Consider the following 11,222-nt stretch of genomic DNA (forward strand, 5'->3'; position numbering starts at 1 on the left):
GGTCTCGAATTCCTGGCCTCAGGGAATACCCTCACCTCGGCCTCCCAAAGTGCTGGGGTTACAGGTATAAGCCCACATCCCAGGCCAGAAGCTCAATTCTTTATTTTATTTTATTTTATTTTATTTTATTTTATTTTATTTTATTTTATTTTATTTTTTTGAGATGGAGTCTCACTCTGTCACGCAGGCTGGAGCACAGTGACATGATCTCGGCTCACGCAGGCTGGAGCACAGTGACATGATCTCGGCTCACTGCAAGCTCCGCCTCCCGGGTTCACACCATTCTCCTGCCTCAGCCTCCTGAGTAGCTGGGACTACAGGTACCCACCACCACACCCAGCTAATTTTTTTTTTTTTTTTTGTCTTTTTAGTAGAGACGGGGTTTCACCGTGTTAGCCAGGATGGGCTCAATCTCCTGACCTCATGATCCACCCACCTCAGTCTCCCAAAGTGCTGGGATTACAGGCATAAGCCACAGCGCCCGGCCTCTTTTTTTCTTTTTTGAGATGGAATCTTACTCTATTGCCCAGGCTGGAGTGCAGTGGCATGATCTTGGCTCACTGTTACCTCTGCCTCCAACGTTCAAGCAATTCTCCTGCCTCAACCTCCGGAGTAGCTGGGATTACAAGCGCACACCACCACACCTGGCTAATTTTCATGTATTTGTAGAGATGAGGTTTCACCACATTGGCCAGGCTGGTCTCGAACTCCCGACCTCAGGTGATCCACTTGCCTCAGCCTCCCAAAGTGCTGGGATTACAGACATGAGCCACCACACATGGCCTTAGAAGCCTCAGTTCCTGATGACGGTTGGGATATGTCTTCCCTTCCCTGCACTGCCTACCTCTCATCTTTAGGTTACATGTGAGAAAACAAATCTCCAATTCACCACAACTATTGTTATCTGGGGAGCTGTCTCTTACGATCAGCCAAACATAACTCCTCAATGACATTGTCAGTTTTGCACTGCCTTTATAATGGGGAGGGATCTGGGTCCAGCTGTGGCAACATGAAGAGGCACTGGTGGGATGACCACAGCCAGGCCCTGTTGATTCACCCAGAGACTGCAGATGTACAAGCAAGTCCAGCCAAGATCAGCCAAGCTCAGCCAGACGAGAACGCCCAGCTGAGCCCAGCCCGATTTGCCAACCGTCAAACCATAAGTTAAATAAATGACTGCTGACTCAAGCCACTAATACTTGGAGTGACTTTTTTCTTTTTCTTTTTCTTTTTCTTTTTTTTTTTTTTTTTTGAGACCAAGTCCCACTCTGTCATCCAGGCTGGAGTGCAGTGGCACAATCTCAGCTCACTGCAACCTCCACCTCTGAGGTTCAAGTGATTCTCCTGCCTTAGCTCCTAAGTAGCTGGGATTCCAGGCACCAGCCACCACGCCCGGCTACTTTTTGTGTTTTTAGTAGAGATGGGGTTTTACTATGTTGACCAGGCTGTCTTGAACTCCTGACCTCAAGTGATCCACCTGCCTCAGCCTCCCAAAATGCTGGGATTACAGGTAGGGGTGAGCCACCATGCCAGGCCTGGGGTAACTTTTTATGCCACAAAAACAAACTGATGCAGGCATTCCAAGAGGCCTTTGAGGCCGCTGATTGCAAGACACTCTGCCTTTGATAAAATGTAGTGGACAGAGAAGCAGTGGTTTCAGTGGCAAAGATGACAAATTGTCGCCCAATATTCTTTGTCCCCTTCTTTCTCAACATAATGGAACCTCTGATTTACGCTGGGTTTAGCATAGCCACCTAGAATAATGGTTACATTTACCAGTGTCAGGCCTCTGAGCCCAAGCTAAGCCATCATATCCCCTGTGACCTGCACGTGTACATCCAGATGGCCTGAAGGAACTGAAGAGCCACAAAATACGTGAAAATGGCCTTAACTGATGACATCCCACCATTGTGATTTGTTCCTGCCCCATCTAACCGATACAATATATTCTCCCCTGCCCTTAAGAAGGTACTTTGTAAAATTCTCCCCGCCCTTGAGAATGTACTTTGTACGCCCATCCCAAACCTATAAGAACTAATGATAATCCCACCACCCTTTGCTGACTCTCTTTGCGGACTCAGCCCGCCTGCACCCAGGTGATTAAAAAGCTTTATTGCTCACACAAAGCCTGTTTGGTGTTCTCTTTACACGGACGCACGTGACATTTGGTGCCGTGACTCGGATCAGGGGACCTCCCTTGGGAGATCAATCCCCTGTCCTCCTGCTCTTCGCTCCATGAGAAAGATCCACCTACGACCTCGGGTCCTCAGACCAACCAGCCCAAGGAACGTCTCACCAATTTTAAATCAGGTAAGCAGCCCCTTTTTACTCTCTTCTCCAGCCTCCCTCACTATCCCTCAACCTCTTTCTCCTTTCAATCTTGGCGCCGTCCTTCAATCTCCCTTAATTTCAGTTCCTTTCCTTTTCTGGTAGAGACAGAGGAGACACGTTTTATATGTGAACTCAAAACTCTGGCGCTGGTCATGGACTCGGGAAGACAGTCTTCCCTTGGTGTTTAATCATGCGGGGACACCTGTCTGATTATTCACCCATGTTTCAGAGGTGTCTGATCACCGTGGGGACACCTGTCTTGATCCTTCACCCTTAGTGGCAAGCACCACTTTCCTGGGGAGCAAGTACCCCCCCACCCCTTCTCTCCATGTCTCTACCCTCTCTTTTCTCTCCACTTTCCTGGGGGGCAGGCACCCCGCCCCCACCACCTTCTCTCCGTGTCTCTACCCTCTCTTTTCTCTGGGCTTGCCTCCTTCACTATAGGCAACCTTCCACCCTCCATTCCTCCTTCTTCTCCCTTAGCCTGTGTCCTCAAAAACATAAAACCTCTTCAACTCACACCTGACCTAAAACCTAAACACCTTATTTTCTTCTGCAATGCCGCTTAACCCCAATACAAACTCGACAGTGGTTCCAAACAGCCAGAAAACGGCACTTTCGATTTTTCCATCTTACAAGATCTAGATAATTCTTGTCATAAAATGGGCAAATGGTCTGAGGTGCCTGATGTCCAGGCATTCTTTTACACATCGGTCCCTCCCTAGTCTCTGTTCCCAGTGTGGCTTGTCCCAAATCCTCCTCCTTTCCCTCCCGTCTGTCCCCTCAGTCCCAACCCCAAGCGTCACTGAGTCTTTTCAATCTTCCTTTTCTACCAACCCATTTGACCTCTCCTCTCCTCCCCAGACTGCTCCTCCTCAGGTTGCTCCCAGCCAGGCTGAATCAGGCTCCAATTCTTCCTCAGCCTCCGCTCCCCAACCGTATAATCCTTCTATCACCTCCTCTGCCCACACCCGGTCCAGCTTACAGTTTCGTTCTGTGGCCTGCTCTCCCCCATCTGCCCAACAATTTCCTCTTAAAGAGGTGGCTGGGGCTAAAGGCATAGTCAAGGTTAATGCTCCTTTTTCTTTATCCGACCTTTCCCAAATCAGTTAGTGTTTAGGCTCTTTTTCATCAAATATAAAAACCCAGCCCAGTTCATGGCTCATTTGACAGCAACCCTGAGATGCCTCACAGCACTAGGCCCTGAAGGGTCAGAAGGTCATCTTATTCCCAATATGCATTTTATTACCCAATCCGCTCCTGACTTTAAATAAAGCTTTAAAAATTACATTCCGGCCCTCAAACCCCACAACAGGACTTAATTAACCTTGCCTTCAAGGTGTACAACAGTAGAGTAGAGGCAGCTGGGTAGCAACATATTTCTGAGTTGCAGTTCTGTGCCTCCACTGTGAGAGAAACCCCAGCCACACCTCCAGCACACAGGAACTTCAAAATGCCTAAGCCGCAGTGGTCAAGCATTCTTACAGGACCTCCTCCATCAGGATCTTGCTTCAAGTACCAGAAATCTGGCCATGGGGTCAAGGAATGCCCGCAGCCCAGGATTCCTCCTAAGCCGTGTCCCATCTGTGTGGGACCCCCTGGAAATCGGACTGTCCAACTCGCCCGGCAGCTACTCCCAACGCCCCTGGAACTCTGGCCCCAGGCTCTCTGACTGACTCCTTCCCAGATCTCCTCGGCTTAGCAGTTGAAGACTGACGCTGCCCGATCACTTTGGAAGCCTCCGGGACCATCATAGACACTCTGGGCAACTCTTACAGTGGAGGGTAAGTCCGTTCCCTTCTTAATCCATACGGAGGCTACCCACTCCACATTACCTTCTTTTCAAGGGCGTGTATCCCTTGCCTCCATAACTGTTGTGGGTACTGACGGCCAGGTTGCTAAACCTCTTAAAACTCCCCAACTCTGGTGCCAACTTGGACAATATCCTTTTATGCACTCCTTTTTAGTTATCCCCGCCTGCCCAGCTCCTTTATTAGGTCAAGACATTTTAACCAAATTATCTGCTTCCCTGTCTTAGCCCAGACTATTCCTGGGCTACAGCCACACTTCATTGCCACCCTTCTCTCCAGTTCAAAGCCTCCTTTGCATCCTTCCCTTGTATCTCCCCACCTTAATCCACAAGTATAGGACACCTCTACTCCTTCCTTGGTGACAGATGATGCACCCCTTACATCCCATTAAAACCTAATCACCCTTACCCTGCTCAACGCCAATATCCCATCCCACAGCACACTTTAAAAAGGTTAAAGCCTGTTATCACCCGCCTGTACAACATGGTCTTTTCAAGCCTACAAATTCTCCTTACAACTCCCCTATCCTACCTGTCCAAAGACCAGACAAGCCTTACAGGTTAGTTCAGGATCTGTGCCTTATCAACCAAACTGTCTTGCCTATCCGCCCCGTGGTGCCAAACCCATATACTCTCCTATCCTCAATACCTCCCTCCTCCCTCCACAACCCATTATTCTGTTCTAGATAAACCTAGCTGACCCCATAAATCCTAAATCCTTTCCCCACTCCCCTTTCCATTCCTCAAAAAACAGCCCTAAAAGCTGCTCCTACACTAGCTCTCCCTAACTCATCCCAACCCTTTTCATCACACGCAGCCGAAGTACAGGGCTGTGCTGTCAGAATTTTTACACAAGAGCCGGGACCATGCCCTGGAGCCTTTCTGTCCAAACAACTTGACCTTACGGTTTTAGCCTAGCCCTCATGTCTGTGTGCAGTGGCTGCCACTGCTTTAATACTTTTAGAGGCCCTCAAAATCACAAACTGTGCTCAACTCATCCTCTACAGTTCTCCTAACTTCCAAAATCGAGTCTCTTCCTCACACCTGACACATATACTTTCTGCTCCCTGGCTCCTTCAGCTATACTCACTCTTCGTTGAGTCTCCCACAGTTACCATTGTTCCTGGCCCGGACTTCAATCCGGCCTCCCACATTATTCCTGATACCACACCTGACCCCCATGACTGTATCTCTCTGATCCACCTGACATTCACTCCATTTCCCCATATTTCCTTCTTTCCTGTTCCTCACCCTGATCACACTTGGTTTATTGATGGCTGTTCCACCAGGCGTAATCGCCACTCACCAGGAAAGGCAGGCTATGCTGTAGTATCTTCCACATCCATCATTGAGGCTACCGCTCTGCCCTGCTCCACTACCTCTCAGCAAGCCGAACTCATTGCCTTAACTCAGGCCCTCACTCTTGCGAAAGGACTACGTGTCAATATTGATACTGACTGTAAATATGCCCTCCATATCCTCACCACCATGCTGTTTTCTGGGCTGAAAGGTTTCCTCACTACACAAGGGTTCTCCATTATTAATGCCTCTTTAATGAAAACCATTCTCAAGGCCGCTTTACTTCCAAAGGAAGTTGGAGTCATTCACTGCAAGGGCCATCAAAAGGCATCAGATCCCATCACTCAGGGCAACACTTATGCTGATAAGGTAGCTAAAGAAGCAGCTAGTGTTCCAACTTCTGTCCCTCATGGCCAGTTTTTCTCCTTCTCATTGGTCACTCCCACCTACTCTCCCACTGAAACTGCCACCTATCAATCTCTTCCCACACAAGGCAAATGGTTCTTAGACCAAGGAAGGTATCTCCTTCCAGCCTCACAGGCCCATTCTATTCTGTTGTCATTGCATAACCTCTTCCATGTAGGTTACAGGCTGCTACCCCATCTCTTAGAACCTCTCATTTCCTTTCCATCGTGGAAATCTATCCTCAAGGAAATCACTTCTCAGTTGTCCCATCTGCTATTCTACTACCCCTCAGGATTGTTCAGGCCCCCTCCCTTCCCTACACATCAAGCTCAGGAATTTGCCCCTGCCCAGGACTGGCAAATTGATTTTACTCAGATGCCCTGAGTCAGGAAACTAAAATACCTCTTGGTCTGGGTAGACACTTTCACTGGATGGGTAGAGCCCTTTCCCACAGGGTCTGAGAAGGCCGCCGTGGTCATTTCTTCCCTTCTGTCAGACATAATTCCTCGGTTTGGCCTTCCCACCTCTATACGGTCTGATAACGGACCAGCCATTATTAGTCAAATCACCCAAGCACTTTCTCAGGGTCTTGGTATTTAGTGGCTCCTGGTTTTGCCTCAAATCACCACCCTTAAGTCTCTCTTGAAGTGGACAGAAGGTCTTCAGTGCAAGGTACCCTCCAATACTTTCACCCTGATGAAGTCCTATTCTTTTCTTTTATACTCACTCTTATTCTCTTTCCCGTTCTTATGCCACCCTCTACCGCTCCACAGCTATCTCCACCACACTATCAATCTCACTCTCTCCTAGCCGTTTCTAATCCTTCTTTAACAAACAGCTGCTGGCCTTGCATTTCTCTTTCCTCCAAAATCGCCAAGGTCTCGACTTACTCACTGCTAAAAAAAGAGAACTCTGTATATTTTTAAATGAAGAGTGTTGTTTTTACCTAAATCAATCAGGCCTGGTGTATGACAACATTAAAAAAAACTCAAGGATAGAGCCCAAAAACTCACCAACCAAGCAAATAATTACACTGAACCCCCTTGGACACTTTCTAATTGGATGTCCTGGGTCCTCCCAATTCTTAGTTCCTTTAATACCTATTTTTCTTCTTCTCTTCTTCAGACCTCGTGTCTTTCGTTCAGTTTCTCATTTCATAGAAAACCACATCCAGGCCATCACCAATCATTCTATATGACAAACGCTCCTTCTAACAACCCCACAATATTACCCCTTACCCCAAGATCTTTCTTCAGTTTAATCTCTCCCACTCTAGGTTCCCAAGCCGCCCCTAATCCCGCTCGAAGCAGCCCTGAGAAACATCGCCCATTATCTCTCCATACCACGCCCAAAACTTTTCGCCGCCCCAACACGTCACCACTATTTTGTTTTGTTTTTCTTATTAATGTAAGAAGGCAGGAATGTCAGGCCTCGGAGCCCAAGCTAAGCCATCATATCCCCTGTGACTTGCACGTAGACATCCAGATGGCCTGAACAACTGAAGAGCCACAAAAGAAGTGAAAATAGCCTTAACTGATGACATCCCACCATTGTGATTTGTTCCTGCCCCACCCTAACTGATAGGATATATTCTGCCCCACCCTTTCTAATGTTCTCCCCCGCCCTTGAGAAGGTACTTTGAGGCCGGGCGCGGTGGCTCAAGCCTGTAATCCCAGCACTTTGGGAGGCCGAGACGGGCGGAACACGAGGTCAGGAGATCAAGACCATCCTGGCTAACACGGTGAAACCCCATCTCCACTAAAGATACAAAAACTAGCCGGGCGAGGTGGCGGGCACCTGTAGTCCCAGCTACTCGGGAGGCTGAGGCAGGAGAATGGTGTGAACCCGGGAGGCAGAGCTTGCAGTGAGCTGAGGTCCGGCCACTGCACTCCAGCCTGGGCGACAGAACGAGACTCCGTCTCAAAAAAAAAAAAAAAAAGAGAAGGTACTTTGTAATATTCTCCCCACCCTGAAGAATGTGCTTTGTACGCCTATCCCAAACCTATAAGAACTAATGACAATCCCACCATCCTTTGCTGACTCCTTTTTCGGACTCAGCCCACCTGCACCCAAGTAAAATAAACAGCCTTGTTGCTCACACAAAGCCTGTTTGATGGACTTTTCACACGGCCGCGTGGGACACCAGCATCCCTTGCAACTGGGTATGACTTCTGTAATACCCTAATTAATGTAATTAACTTCTATCCATGAGACTGAGTAGGAATAAACATGTCTTCTTCCATTTTACCCCTGTCTGCTGCCTGCCACAGAGTGGGAACTATCTTACCCTGTGAGCGAAGGCAACCCACCAGGGAAGGTAGCCACAGAGTAGGATGAGCTTGGACCCAGGCAACTTTACAAAAAAGAGCCATCATCCCAGCTCAGACTTTTACATGTGAAAGGAATCAACTATGGTCAGCCAGGCAAAGTGGCTCACACCTGTAATCCCAGCATTTTGAGAGGCTGAAGTGGGAGGCCTGCTTGAGCCCGGGAGGTCGAGGCTGCAGTGAACTGTGATTGCACCACTGCACTCTAGCCTGGGTGACAGAGTGAGACGCTGTCCCAAAAAAAGAAGAAGGCTGGGCGCGGTGGCTCACACCTATAATCCCAGCACTTTGGGAGATCGAGGTGGGCGGATCACGAGGTCAGGAGATCAAGACCATCCTGGCCAACATGGTGAAACCCCATCTCTACTAAAAATACAAAAAATAAATTAAAAAAAAAATTAGCTGGGTGTGGTGGCACGGGCCTGTAATCCCAGGTACTCGGGAAGCTGAGGCAGGAGAATCGCTTGAACCAGGGAGGCGGAGCTTGCAGTGACCCGAGATTGCACCGTTGTACTCCAGCCTGGTGACAGAGCGAGACTCCATCTCAAAAAAAAAAAGAAAGAAAAAGAAATCAGCTGTTGTCTTGGTCCATTTGGGCTGCTGTAACAGAATACCTTAGACCTGGTAATTTACAAACAATACAAATGCATTGCTCACAGTTCTGTAGCCTGGGAAGACCAAGATCAGGGTGCCAGAAGACTCAGTGTGGAGTGAGGGTCTGCTCTCTGCTTCACCGATGGTGCCTTCTTGCTGTGTCCTCACACAGCAAAGGGGCAAGGGGCTCCCTCAAGCCTCTTTTAGAAGCACATTAACCCCATTTGTGAGGACTCTGCCTTCATGACCTAATCACCTCCTCAAGTCCCATTTAATACTATTGCATTCATTAGGTTCCAACATATAAATGTTGGGGGATTCATACATTCAAAGCAGAGCAACTGTCTGGTTATTTGGGATTTAGGGCCCAGTGGCCAGACCCATATGGTCCCTAATACACATCCCGAATGGAAAGTCACAAAGGCAGAGCAGCAAACAATAATTATTAATTTGTCACTGAGCTGATTCTCCCATACGAAACTTTACGTGTCACTTTTTAAATGTCCTTTTGCACTTTGTGTGTGTGTGTGTGTGTGTGTGTGTTTGTGGTGGAGTCTTGCTCTGTCGCCCAGGCTGGAGGGCACTGGTGTGATCTCGGCTCACTGCAACCTCCCCAGTTCAAGCGATTCTCCTGCCTCAGCCTCCTCAGTAGCTGGGATTACAGGCACCACTACGCCCAGCTCATTTTTTTTTTTTTTTTTGTAATTTAGTAGAGCTAGGGTTTCCTAGAGATGGCCAGGCTGGTCACCCACTCCTGACCACAAGAGATCCTACCGCCTTGAGCTTGGCAGTGAGCCGAGATTGCGCCACTGCACTCCAACCTGGGCGACAGAACAAGACTCCATCTCAAAAAGAAAAAAAAAAAAAAAGATCCTCCCACCTCGATCTCCCAAAGTTCTGGGATTACAAGCAGGAGCCACCTCACTTGGCCTGCTTTTGAATTTCTTAATTTGGATATACTTTACACATCATAAGATGTATCATCTAAAGTACAATTCAGAGTTTTTCAGTATATTCACAGGTTGTGCAACCATCACCACTAATTCCAGAACACGTTCGTCATCGAAAAAGAAACGCCATTCTCTTTAGCCGTCATCTCTACCCACTGTCCCCCAGCCCCTCAAAAACATGAACCTCCTTCCTGCTTCTATGGATTTGCCTATTCTAGAAAATTCATACAAATGGAATCATATAATATGTGGTCTTTGATGTCTGGTTCCTTTCGCTTAGTATGTTTTCAAGGTTCGTGCATGTCACACCACATGTCAGCCCTTCATTCCTTTCCGTGGCTGAACAACATTCCACTGTGTGGATGAACCGACGTATGTTTATCTATTCATCAGTTAATGAACATTTGAGTTGCTTCTGCCTTTTGGCTATTATGAAAAATGCAGTGGGCCAGGCACGGTGGCTCACGGCTGTAATCCCAGCACTTCGGGAGGCTGGGGCAGGCGGATCACCTGAGGTCAGGAGTTCAAGACCAGCCTGGCCAACATGGTAAAATCCTGTCTCTACTAAAAATACAAAAATTAGCTAGGATTGGTGGTGGGCGCCTGTAATCCCAGCTACTCAGGAGGCTGAGAATCGCTTGAACCTGGGAAGTAGAGGTTGCGGTGAGCTGAAATCGCACCACTGCACTCCAGCCAGGGTGACAGAGTAAGACTCTGTCTAAAAAAAAAAAAAAAAAATGCTGGGCGCAGAGGCTCACACCTGTAATCCCACTACATTGGGAGGCCAAGGCAGGCGGACCACCTGAGGTCAGGAGTTTGAGACCAGCCTGACCAGTATAGTGAAACCCTGTCTCTACCAAAAATACTAAAATTAGCCAGGCGTGGTGGCGGGCACCTGTAGTCCCAGCTGCTTGGGAGGCTGAGACAGGAAAATTGCTTGAACCCGGGAGGTGGAGGTTGTGGTGAGCTGAGATCATGCCACTGCGCTCCAGCCTGGGTGACAGAGCAAGACTCTGTCTCAAAAAATAAATAAATTAATTAATTAAAATGCTGCGGTCGGTGCAGTGGTTCACTCCTATAATCCCAACACTTTCGGAGGCTGATGTGGGAGGATCACTTGAGCCCAGGAATTCAAGGCTGCAGTGAGCCATGATCATGCCACTGCACTGCAGCCTGGGCAACAGAGCAAGACCCTGTCTCTAAAAATTAAAAATAAAGGCCGGGCGCAGCGGCTCATGCCTGTAATCCCAGCACTTTGGGAGGCCGAGGCGGGCGGATCACAAGGTCAGGAAATTGAGACCATCCTGGGGAACACCTCGTCTCTACTAAAAATACAAAAAAATTAGCCAGGTGCGGTGGCGGGCGTCTGTAGTCCCAGCTACTCGGGAGGCTGAGGCAGGAGAATGGCGTGAACCTGGGAGGCGGCGGAGCTTGCAGTGAGCTGAGATCGCGCCACTGCACTCCAGCCTGGGCGACAGAGCGAGACTCTGTCTCAAAAAAAAAAAA

Source organism: Rhinopithecus roxellana, chromosome 12 (assembly GCF_007565055.1).
Source record: "Rhinopithecus roxellana isolate Shanxi Qingling chromosome 12, ASM756505v1, whole genome shotgun sequence".
NCBI classification, from domain to species: Eukaryota; Metazoa; Chordata; class Mammalia; order Primates; family Cercopithecidae; genus Rhinopithecus; species Rhinopithecus roxellana.